Raw genomic sequence first — 13218 nt, 5'->3', positions numbered from 1 at the left:
ATGACATATCATCAAGGCAAAAACCACTGCTGAAGAAAATTTAGAAAATGTACCAAAAGACTTCTTGATTATCTCCAAGACATTTAGTAAAATATTTTGAGGAAAGAAAATTAAATTTTTCAGAAGGAGTGGGTCCCACTAAAGTGCCTTGCAATAGTAGTCACCCCCTCCTTGGCATTTGTCATGTTTTGTTGCCAGGAATTAAAATGGATTTATTGAGGGTTTGCACCATTTCATTTACAGAACATGTCTACACATTTGTAACAAACCACAAATAGGAAAAAAATAACATAAAAACCTCCTCCCTTATGTCAGTACTTTGTAGAGCCACATCTACAAAGATATGGACTTTTTTATAACCCATTCCTGACTTGTACTTCTAAACAACTTTGTCCCTGACTAGTTTGGAGAGCTCCTTGGTCTTCATGGTGTCTCTTGCTTAGTGCTCTTGCAGCCTCTGGGGCCTTTCAGAAAAGGTGTGTTCATACTGACAGATCATGTGACACTTAAATTGCACACAGGTGGACTTCATTTCACAAATTATGTGACGTTGAATTGCAATTGGTTGCATGAGAATTTTATAGGAGCCTCAGTGCAAAGGGGCCGGATAGATATGTACAAGCCAATTTTCCGTTTTTTTAAAGTTTTATCTCTGCCAAGGAAGTTATGTTTTTGTCAGTGTTTGTCTTTCTCTGTCTTTTTGCAAAATATTTCCAAAGTTCTTAATGGTTAACCATAACATTTTCCAACAAGGTCCTTGTCGAACAGATGATTAGAATTTGGTGGGGATGCAGAGCAACATCTGGACAATGCATCAATGACCCTGTTGCCTTGCCAGAGGTCTGCAATTTATGAGTAATTTTCAAGTTTTTCTTGTTTTTATTTTCATTTTTTCTCATTTCACTTCACCGACTTAGGCTATTTTGTGCAGAACCTTCACAACATTTAAATTAAAGGTTGGAATGTAACAAAGTAGGTAAAAAGCCAAGGGGGTGAATACCTTAACAAGGCACTGTGTATATCTTCATCAATTTCATAAATTCTTAGATAAAGATGATATTTAAAAAAAGGTTTTATGTAGTTACTATAGCAAAGAAAATAAATCTTGACATTAAACCTTCGTGTTGATGAGCTACAGTTGTAATATAAATTATGTTAAAGGTTTAACTGATATGGCAGATCCCTGTGGACTTTAAGGTCATATACTGGTGTGTTTGACAAGTGAGGACATTTGTCACAAGGAAATAAAGAAGCTAAATGTTAAAATTAGAATGAGGGTGAATTTCTCTCACTTTCCTTTTTTCATTATCCATGTGTAATCCAACACTGGCTGGGAAGGATGTGTTACAGAGCTCAGGGATGCGCACAAAACAGGTGTGATCCATCTTTGTGCTAATTAGGGAATGCTCTGCTTTATTGGCAGGGGATGGACTGGATAACGTCAGCTCGGGCCGGCACAGGGATCTATTACACATCAAATTTCCCATAACTGAATATAGCAATGACACCTCTGAGGACAGAGTGAACAACTCTCATGGATACAACAGTGATCCATCACTATGGGACCTATAAAACAGAAGGGAGTGCTAATTTAAATAGCTCCCTATCCCCTATTTTCCTGCTGTTTGTTTTATTTTTTTAGCCACCACACAGTGTGATGTATAGTCTAATGCACCACACAAATAATTGATAACTGCAGATTTCAATTGACTATGTAAACACTGTTTATAACTTGAATGATAAATCCTTTATATATTGCCAGCTGGTGTTTGGAAATCCAGTGTGTCCATCCTGTTTGGAGAAGCCAACCAGTAGTATGAAAAGCTTAACAAAATGCCACACCAGATGTAGCTTCTATGAGACAGAAAAAACAGACAAAAAAAAGTTAATGATAGCAATAAGACAAAATGTGAGAGTAGTAGGAGAAAGTAGTAGAGTGAAAAATGATCACTGTGCTTAAACATATAGCAGCATAACTACAGAGCTCAGGATAAGGTAAGCCACTCTAACACTGAAAGCTTTATCAAAAAAGGAAGTTTTAAGCCTAGTCTTAAAACTTCCATTTTTGGAGAAGCCTGATAATTAACAGATCTGTCTCCCATTCTACTTTCTGAGAATATAGGAACCAACAGTAAACTTGCAGTCTAGGAACAAAATGTTCTGTTGGGAACATATGGAACAATCCAACCTCTGATGTATGGCAGACCTTGATTATCAGGGGTTTATATGTGAGAAGCAGAATTTTTAATTCTATTCTGGATCTAAAAGGGAACCATTCAAGAGAAGTTAACATGGAGGAATTATGAGCTCTTCTTTTATTTCTCATCAGAACTTTTACAGCAGTGTGGCTGAAGGCTTTTAACTGAGGTTTTTGAACTATATTATAGTAAAGAACTACAGTCGTGCAGTTTTGAAGTAACAAATTAAGGGAATGTTTTTTTAGTGTCACCCCTAGACATGTTTTTTTTTTCTTTTTCATTTTAGATAGGCTTTGTGTTCTTTTAAGTCAGCAGAGGTTTTTGGCCTTGAAACTCAATCATAGATGGCATTTTGTTTTTCATTAATATTGGTAAATTATGAATACCAATCATAACTGAGACTAGCAATGCTTACACTGATTTAGATGTTGCTCGAGGTTCTTTGTGACCTTCTGGACGAGTTTTTATGCCACTCTTGGAGTTATTTTGGACCTTGGAGGTCGGCCACTCCTGAGAAGGCTCACCACTGTTTCATGTTTTCTCCAGCAGTGGAAAATGACTTTCAGTGTGGTTTGTTGGAGTCTAAAAGCGTTAGAGGCCTGAGAGCTTTGTAACCCTTTGCAGACTGATTAAAGTCATTGATTTTATTTCTCATCTGTTCATTATATTTCCAAATAGGGTGAAATTGGTTTGGATGGCTTTTTTCCCTTAATGAAATTATAATTTGAAAATTTCATGTTGTCTTTTGTCATGTTACTTTTGATTAATAATAAAATTTGTTTGATGACCTGAAACAAATAACACAAAATCAAAAGAAATCTGTAAGGAGACAAAGCTTTTTACAGCAGTATATAACATTTCTATCAATGTACTGTTGTATTAAAACTTCCAATTACATCTGAATTGTAATAATTGAGGTCCTATTTCCTGTTTTTGCCAATTGATTCTTAAGAAGTATGATTAGGATCCCTGATCAAACCAAACTTATCTTGAACAACCTTGTGATAGTAGATATTTTTTGGAGATATTTATCTGAAGTATTCTATGAGTGGAAAATATATACTAATGTTAAGGCATGAAAAGTTCCCCTGGCAAGGACAAAGTTCTGCACAGTCAGCACAAAATGACCAAAACTACAAGGCACTAATGGTAAGGGGACAAAAGTTTTTTTCATGCTCCATGTGTGCCTAATGATTAACTGTTTTGTTTTCTACAGAACCAGCTAAGTACCAACTAACACCAGCCCTGGTTTAGTACTATAACCACTTTGACGGAAAAACTGTAACAGTCCTTTTTGGGCCTTCTGTTCTTTTACACAGAACCCATTCAAAGAAAAATGAACAAAAATTGTATACAGGTACCACATAAAATATTTAAACATAAAGTTCAAATCCAGCTTTGGTAAAACAAAAAAAAAAACTCATTTGTCACTGAACCAACACACAAAACAACCAGCATGTTATTTTACTATCTTTAAATGTCCTGGAAATGGCTATATGTTTCTGCAATTCTTTGTTTTTCTTTTATATCATTTTAACATGATTTATTTTTCTATATCATGTCATCCATTATCACTGAGTACTATTTAAGTGAAATATCCATCCTCCTGTGGCTAAGGGAACACTTATTTTTTAACAGGCAACAGTGCTGAGTGTAGTAAATACAACCAATCCCATGGGAGTAACTCTGGATGTGTTCCTGTTTAGCCAGGATGGATAGACTATATTGGATTATTTAAAGAGAAACTGCAGCTCACTCGTCCCCATAGCCCTTAGTGCTACTTAAGTCCTGCACACAGTGTCACAATCCTCCCTTAAATTAATACATGATTTACAACATCTTCTCACATACAAATCTCCCAATGTTACACATAATGTAAATGTCTGGATGAGGCACTCTTGAATGGTTCTAGTGGAGGACCCAAGGGAGATATTAGTTTTCTCTGCTCTGTGAAGCCGACTTATTAAAAAAATGTCATATCTTTGTCATAAAGGGACCCACAATTCATATTCCTGTGAGCCAATTTGGATCTCAGCTCACAGTTTTACAGGCACTGATTCAGATTGTTTCGAAGGATTTTCAATAAGTTTCAAAGTGTTAGTCACAAATAAAAAGAATTACTGTGCGGATGTGGTCTAACATTAAAATTACAAGATATCAAAAAAGTGATGTGGCATATTCCTTTAGATTTCAAAGGAAATCTTCACATGTTTGAAGTACTGTACAGTCAAGAGGTTTAAAGTTCATATTTTACTTCATACTATATGCAGTAAATGACTATTTTGACATCTTCCTTTAGTATAAATCCAGACTATTGGTCTTAGAGGCTGAAGCTAACACTGAGTTAGAGAGGGACCAAGGCCAAAGAAATTTGCACTGGAAAGTTATTTACAGGGAAGATGATGATAAATCACATAGAAAATAACACATTTTATATACAAGCACCTTTCATAACACTTAAGGTCACTGTACAAATGAAAACTAAAACAACAACAATAATGTATTTTTGACCATTAGGTCAAAATAAGATTTTGACACTAGTTAAAAAGGTAGTACACTGGTTTAAAAAAACAAAAAAACAAATACAGGATCAGTTGTTTTTGCCTCAAAAGCCACAACAACAGAGGGGACAAACAGGTCTGTTATTCTGGGCCCAGGATAGAGGATTGGGCCCGGGATCAAGGAGGGGGTCGAGGATCAGGAAGGGGGTCCAGTTTGCAGTGTGAAAGCCAGAGCGGAGCAGACAAAAGTGATGCGGGAGTAGCTGCCGGCCTTGGAGAGGAGAGACATACTGACTTACAGCTCAATTTAACAGCATTGGCAACTCCGTCTTTATGCAACTTACCCACACCCAATCGGAGAGTGAAATAGGCAGACGGTTGTCCCGGACTTGTGCCGAACAAAGCTCCCAGCATGCTTGTTTGCGTATTTTTGAAAAAGTTTATGTTATGCGTTTGGGTTCATTTGTATTTGTTTTGTAGTGATGAACTAGCAAGAACAAACTTACTTTGTTCCTACTAGCTATAGGTCATACTAATACCCAGATGGACGTGTCATAAACTGACATCTCTAATAAATGATTTCCAGTCATTTCAGAACAAAAACATATCTTCGACAAATTATTTTGTCGAAGTTATACTTTCGTCATTAAAAAGACAAAAAATTGACATCCTGTTTCACAAACTCATAACTTTGCATGTCATTCAATATTCTGTTATATGGACCTGACAACAGAGGTTTTAGATACATGGTTTCCAAATAACTTTGGCAAACATCAGATTCAGAACCCTCCAAATCCTACCTAATGTACAATACCGTAAATAGGTAGACATTCTGAACACAGGGAATTTATTTTGAAAGCATGATTGTTTAGAATAAAAGCATTTCCTCTGATAAATTAAAAAGTTTAAGAATTACATCTCGTTGCAGACATTGCTTAAACTTGTGCTTACCTTAACTGTATGCTTTTATGTTTTAAACTGTGTCTGAAATAATTTCTAAGACTTTGAATCTCAACGTGTTTCTTAGTAAAAAAGGAAGTCAGTACAAAATGAAAAAAAACAACAAGCTGTAACCGGTTTGGTTTTTATTAGCACATATAAAGAAATTATATTTCTAATTGTGTAAATGTAATCCCTTAGCAATTTTCAACATAATTTTAGTAGGTTTTTTGCATGTTGAATAAAATGCTTTGAAAGAGATGTTTGACAAACTGTACAGGATCTGAATTTATGAACAAAGATATTCAACACTTGAGTTAAACTTGGGCCAAAAGATTTGAGACCCGTCTTAGACTTGGGTTGACAAACTTGACTCGGGGTGAACACTGAGAAACTTGACTTGGACATTCCTTCAAAGAGCTGAGACTTGATCTTATGCCTGACTTGGACTTGGTTCTCACAAACCTGAACCCTGACTTGACCTTGGGACAACTCACTTTAGAATTGACTAGGCCATGCCCCTCAGCAATTTAACTTGCAAAAATGGACTTGTGAACATCTCTGGGTAAGAGTAACTGTCTTATATAAAAGAAAAGTGGTGTAAAAATAATCCTCAGGAATAAATTAACAATGCAAACTTTATAACAGTTTAAACAATCATAATATTCCATTAGCATAAACTGCTACAATGTTTTTGGATTTCTTTTAAACCAATAAAAGTCTGCTTTGGTCACTGCCCCTCTTGGATTAGCCATTAGCTTCGACCTCTGAAACCAACTAATATGGATATATGGAGAGATATCTCCTGCAGGTATGATGTTTACACCTTATAACCATTTAACAGAACCCCACCTTAAAACTCCCAACCTATCCCTTTAAATACCCCTTGGTTTTCTGCCAGAGTTTCACTGAATCACAATGTTTTCTTGCCTGCAAAACTTTTTCTAACACAGAGTGTGAGAACTGTGTTGGGGAAAGAACAGAAGACAAGTGGTGCCTGCAGGATTTTAGTCATATTCCACTATCACCTCCGTCTGACATACACCTTCCTTCTTCCCAACCAACGGCATCCCATAATTAAATTAATGCATGACTCCATTGGCCTTGCGTGCCAAGATGATTTGACATTTCCAGAGAGTTGGCATCAGAGTCAATTCAGATAAACAGAAGGAGTGTCCATACACGAAACAGAGAGTCCTGCTTTAAAAGCTCTGATTACTTCCAAGAGAATCAAAAAAGCAGGCAATTCTCTCTTTCCTAGTTTTTTTCATTAACTCAGTCATTACAAAAGCACATCAAAGGAATCTCCTCCTCTTACCATATGCTGCATAGTTTCAGAATCCAAAGAGACCTTTGTAATTACACAGTCCGCCAGGGGAATATAGCTCATCGATTATCTGGGAAGAGAAATTTCATTACGTAGACCCACTGTAAACCACTGCTGCTATCAGCTGTCTCAGACTTATGTTTCATGTAATCATTTTACACAACAACATTTTGGCATCAGATAAAAAATTGACTAGAAATCTAGATGTTAACCATATTAAATGTATTCCTACAAAACTTTACAGGTGGGAATTAAAATATGGGTAAAATAGAGAATGTGACTTGTCAGGCGTGCAACAAGCAGGGAACGTTTCATCTGATCGCATCATTTATTTTTCCCCTTGCAGCACAGACGCCTCTGTGACATTTCAGTGTATGCTTGAAATATATACCTAATGAATGTTGCTTTTTTCACAGATGTGCCTCGCTTCCAGCAATAGAAACCCCTCTGATGCAATCACCAAGCCATCAAATGGCAACGAAACACTCTCACCTGAAGTAGGGTTTGTGTATCGCCGCAGGTATAATAAAGGTTGTAGCTATTATAAGTACTGTAGCATTCTCTCTGATTCTATATAAATGCCTCAGAACTTCAGCCTTGGTCTTTTTGTGTCTCAGCTGTTTTACATACTCATGTCACGACCACAATGCAAGGACACTTCTGGTTTACATCAAAAGTTTTCATGTTTTAAAATGACCCAGTCAAAGTCCAGAGCTAAATGCAATTGATAATCTGTGGCAAGATTAAAAATCACTATGTCCCTTGAAGGAGGAAAAGGTTAGCCTGCTGTTTGTGATTATATATTTCTATATATTATAGTTTAGTATGTACCTTGATTTTGGATCGCGGTTGGGTACAGGTATAGTAAAACAGAAGAAAGGGAACTTGTGCTGAGGTCTTTTCACTTATTTTAAACAAAACAGTCTGAGAGAAACAGAAACACAAACCCACCTACTTGAGTGAATTTAGGGTAGCAGGCTATTTACATCAAGGCTGTGCCTACGGATAGGGTTTTGCTCTAAAATTAAAAATCTTTAAGAAATATACATACATCTCACAGTGTCATGTAAGTCATATGCAAGTAAAAAACTTTAACAAAAAACTGAAAGATATGTTTTTTTTATAAAAAAGAAATAGAAAACCAAATAGAAAAAAAAACTATGATTTTTTTTTTTATTAATTTGGCCTTAGCAGCAAAGCAAACTGTAAGGCAATTCCTCACTAAATATGTTTTTCCCTTGTGAAAATATGAAATAAATTAAACGTTACCCACCAAACGGCATTGTTTGGATGCCTGGTGTTGCTTTTTAATGCCTGTCTGTGTTAATTTTGCATATGGTTGTGCATATTTGGGGGTTGGTGGCATAAGTAATGGTCTTTATTAGGTATCACCAGGTGTTGCAAAGAGCATGAACTGTCCACTATTTGGCTTTCCATACTTAAACAACTTGCTCCCCACTTCTAATGTAGATCATTGGGAATGTAAAAATATCCTATATTTCTTGGTTTGATCAGAAGTTGATCAACAAGATCCCACAGGTTATCATTACCAGCCATTTTTGACATTGCTTTGGTGTTGAGAGCTTTGATCTCCAGCCACTCATTTTCTACAATAAAAACAAATGTGTAACAAAATGTGCACCCTCTTTTGAAACAGAGTAATGATTGCCTTCAACTAATATATCCTTTATGTGATAATATATTGTCCCATCTGTCCCTTGACAGTTTGGTGCAACTGAGAAAATGAGTTAGCATACAGACGGTGAAAGGACACAAGCTGTTAGCTACACAACCATAGTTTATTACTAATGTTATCACTTGCACAGACTAAAGAAGTGTTAGCAATAGTCACTTAAAGGTCATTAGCAAATCATACTTGAGTAACTAGTTAGGAACGGTTGGGAAACACTGTCATCAACGAGATGGAAACCAAATGTTTGTAATTTATACACATCTGACCGAAGCAACTGAACTTCAAAGCAGCAATACAGGGTGGGAAAAAAAGGCTTAAAGAAGAAGAAATAGATCGTAAATAGATTCAATTTCCTTTACTTCTGTGATCGATCTGTTTGGGGTTGGCGAAGACCTGCAGTACTCAAGTCCCCAGTGTGTCTAGTTGAGCATTAAGTTATACATAGATAAATCTTTTTATTTGTTTCAAAATCCGAGTAACTATTTGCTTTCCCAACTTTTGTAAATACAATTTGTCTGAAAAGAAAGCCACAGTCAACCAATACATGTGTTTGTTCATACAACACACAGATCTGTTGGTCACCCAATGAAATCACTGTTGTGTATGACCTGTTGTGAAGATCATGTTACTCATGAAGTTAACATATAGACGAAGTTCTTTGCTGTATTCCACTACAAGCAGTGCGCTATCAGAGATTTAATTACGTTGTCCGGTAAGGCTAATCATATGGAGTCCTTAAAAAAGCAAAAAAAAAGATCGGTACGTTTCATGTCAATGTCCATCAAGTTCATGAGGACGCCTTCAGAGTTGTTAAAAGCTCATCTCTAGTCCAGAATAAAGGATGTCTCTATTTACAGCAAGGCCCTTTGTATTACTCGTCTCCTTTTATGATCCACCAGTCCACAATGGTAGGTTCACCTGTAACAGGAGAAAATAGTGATAAAATCAGAACCACTGAAGCTAAGCAACATCGAATTATCATAGAAGCTTACCTCACAAGCAACATGTAATGTTAATTAAACACAACACTGGTTCAATAAATGAAACAAGCTTGGCCTTTATTATTAAGCTAAAGTTTACTGACTATAAACTCTGCATGCATTGATTGTCATTGATTTGCTAAAGAACTTAGAACAATAAAGGACATGAAATGTTTACACTCCCTGAGCTGTTGGATAAAACACATGACACAGATTGCTTTGCAAATATATTCACCAGAACTGAGACCTGAACTGAACCTTTCGATCTACATATGAAACATTATGTGGAACGGCAACCTAAAATCACCCTATATTAACCATGTCTGCAATTAAACATGGCAGCAACATACTGTGGGATGTTTTACTTCAACAGGGACAGTAAAGCTGGTCTCAGTTGATAATGTGTTCATGTGTTAGAGTGACTCAGTCAAAGTCCAGACCTGAATCCAATTCAGCGTCTGCATCTAGACTTGGAAAATTTCTGCTTAAAGACAATCTCCAGCTAGTCTGCCTGAGCTCGACCTCATGTGGAATAAAGGATGGAAACATTATCACTCTTTTCATGCTCAAAGCTGGTAAAGACATGCATATCTGAAGGACTTGTAGCTGTAATTGCAGCAAAATGTGGTTCTACAGTGTCTTCACTCGGAGGCTGAATGTACTCCACAGTTTTCAGATTTTCAAAATACAACAACTGAAAACCATATCATTTTCCTTCCTCTCTGCTGGTGGGCACCACTTTGTGTTGGCCAATTACATAAAATCCCAATGAAATATACTGAAATCTATGGTTGTGATGTGACAAAACCTCAAAAAAGGACTGCAGAAATGTTTTTGCTTCCTAGAGATTCAGGCTGATGTTTATCTAGTTGGATTGACTCAAATGGATAATAACGGTGTGGTTCTGTCAGTTTCTCGGGTTAAACCTTTGACCAGAAGGTGGCTGTAAAGGGAAAAGAACATTGTGTTTGGATGGATTGTTTGCCTACACATTATGGAGTTGTAACAATATTAGAAATAATTTTGCGCTGTTTATGAAGAAACCTAAAATTTCTGCCAAAAAAGCTGGAAAAATGGCCCCTTTGGCTTTATTTTGGCTCTTTTTTAAGAAAAATCAGATCTTTGATAAATAATTTCTGCACTGTAATTTCCACATGATCAGATGAGATTGGAGTAGTTGTGTCACTATGCCATCATGCAACCTTTTATAATCCTCATCCCAAAAATTGATAGTATTTTTTGTCACAGCACATGGACTGTGTTACGGTTAATGTCCTCCTTTCCGAAATGCCCCTTGTGTGCACTCACACACTATCTACAACAAACCCAACTCTTTATCTTGTAATTTACAACCATACCATGAGACATCTTTAGTAGGGTAGAAGATTATATTTATTGCCATAATAATTCACTTCAAAACATATTTTGTTTTGCAACGTGCAAATTGTTGTGTTAGTCCAAGTTATTATGAGCCCAAGATATGAAGGTGAGTCCTTTCAGCTCGACACTCTGAGTCTACACTATATTGCCAAAAGTAATGGGTATCCCCTTCAAATCATTGAATTCAGGTGTTTCAATCACTTCCATGACCAGGTGTATACTCTTACTCTTTACAGCTCAATGAATTTCAGCATGACAGAATGCCATTAGTGCAATAATCAATATCTGCCAAAGGAACAAAAGCAACTGTGGTAGGTACTGTAAAATCACAGAGAACAGTAAGTGGATCCTGAGGCTAATGGTGCACAGAGATCGCCAGTTTTCTACATCCAAACTTCATGTGGCCTTCAGGATTCATGCTGTGGGGATGCTTTTTTACAGCAGGGACAGGGAAGCTAGTCACAGTTAGGGATGGAGCTACATACAGGGCAATCCTGGAAGAAAGATTGTTAGGGGCTGAAAAACTTGGACTGGGTTGGATATTCGTTTTCCAGCAGGACAGGGACCCTAAACGTACAGCCAGCCAACTACATTGGAATGGAAAATATGAAAGCATTTTAATTTGATAGAATGGCCAAGTCAAAGTCCAGATCTAACTCTAATTGAAAATTACAGATACTCTACTTCCCATCCGACTGCGCTTGAGCTATTTTGCAAACAAAAATGGGCCAAAACGTCACTTCTAGACATGCCCCAACAGACCCGCAGCTGTAACTGCAGCGAAAGGTCGTTCCACAAACTATTGACTGAGAGAGGCTAAAAATAAATGTCTGCCACACTTTTCAGATGTTTATTAAGAAAAGAAAAAAACAATGAAAAGCATGTAGTTTCCATTACATAATTATAAACTACTTTGTGTTGTTCTATCACGCAAAATCCTTATACAATACACAGGGGGTTAGGGGTTGTAATGTGAAAAACCAAAAGCTTGAGGGATGAGTACTGTTGCAAAGCATTGTAAGTGGTCAAACAATTAAAGCAACACGAAATCGCTACAGACATCCTACTTAAATACAACTCCTAAATCAATAATTGAAATATTTGTAACTAAAATGTGTTCTTGCACAATAATGTGTATGTGTTAGATCTATTTCCACTCATATCCCTGTACTCTATTTAGCATAAAAGCAGAGAGCTGGGTATGCATTAACATCTCCAGCCCTCCATTCGTAGTTTGGTGCTGTCAGATACTTCGGAAGACCTCCATTCTCCTTGAGATTAAATTGCCTGTCATGAAACTCGGTGGCTGACTGGCAGCTCCTCTGCTCCTATAAAAGTACATTCTGGAAAAGACTCTTGAGGAACACAACGTAACAACCTTCATAATAACGTCCGCTATCTATTCCAGTTGGCTGTCAGATGGCATGTGGGTTTGATGGACCACAAGCAGCCATCACCGGACTTGTGAGGCTCCATAATTGACGGTAAACCTTTGATAGGAAACAGACAGCTGTGACAAATGGGTAATTCACAGCTAATTCACAAATGGGTTGTTTGACCAAGGCTGAGTACATAAAGTCATATAAAACAGCCTCCATTAAGGAAAAAACAAGAAAAGAACTATCAAGCCATTGGTTTTCAAGAAAACCTGCATAATCATTTGAGAACCAGGATAATAGAGTTTCCACAAAACAGGTAGGGCTGCAATAAATTCTTCCCCTCACTGAGTCATTTACATTCTGAGCTGCCACAGTGATTAATGTGGTACTAATTTGAGAATAATTTTAGGTTGAAAAGACAAAGAGCTAAGCTGCTTCTTGTCAGAAGCGAAAATGTCTCCTGAGATCGATCTATACCCTGTCTCACTTCAGGGGGGGAGAAACATCATTAACAGCGTTCTGAGTGAGTGTCTAAAACAATACTAAAAATACAGGAAGGAAAAGCCAAGTCCTCCCTAGGTGTTGGGTTTGTTTAATTGGTGGATGACAAGTGCTAATTTAACCGGCAAAGCATTCATTTCCATTCGGCGCCTGAAGTAAGCGTGGATGCGAGATTTAACACAGCAGGTGCAGGGCCTGTGTTTGTGTAATTCAGCTGTGTAATTGGCACACTGTCGCGTCCTTCTCAGCAATATGCTTTGTGTTAGAACTACTACGACTGGGCTTTTCATTATATGGCAAGAATTCACCCATGAAATCAG

General features: G+C 37.1%; 1 protein-coding gene across 2 annotated transcripts in view; it reads right to left on the bottom strand.

Annotated features, from left to right (window-relative positions):
* Nucleotides 1–8743: 8743 nt before the first annotated feature.
* LOC124882703 (chemokine-like protein TAFA-2) overlaps nucleotides 8744–13218 on the bottom strand; it is a 104453-nt gene continuing 99978 nt past the window's right edge. For both annotated transcript variants that reach the window (XM_047389202.1, XM_047389203.1), the window contains one exon: nucleotides 8744–9576. The gene's annotated coding sequence lies outside the window, so the exon portion shown is untranslated. The remainder of the gene's footprint in view (nucleotides 9577–13218) is intronic.

The sequence above is a fragment of the Girardinichthys multiradiatus genome, chromosome 17 (assembly GCF_021462225.1).
Source record: "Girardinichthys multiradiatus isolate DD_20200921_A chromosome 17, DD_fGirMul_XY1, whole genome shotgun sequence".
Taxonomy (NCBI): domain Eukaryota; kingdom Metazoa; phylum Chordata; class Actinopteri; order Cyprinodontiformes; family Goodeidae; genus Girardinichthys; species Girardinichthys multiradiatus.
The sequence above is the reverse complement of the archived record's forward strand: the minus strand, read 5'-3'. Positions and strand labels throughout refer to the sequence as shown.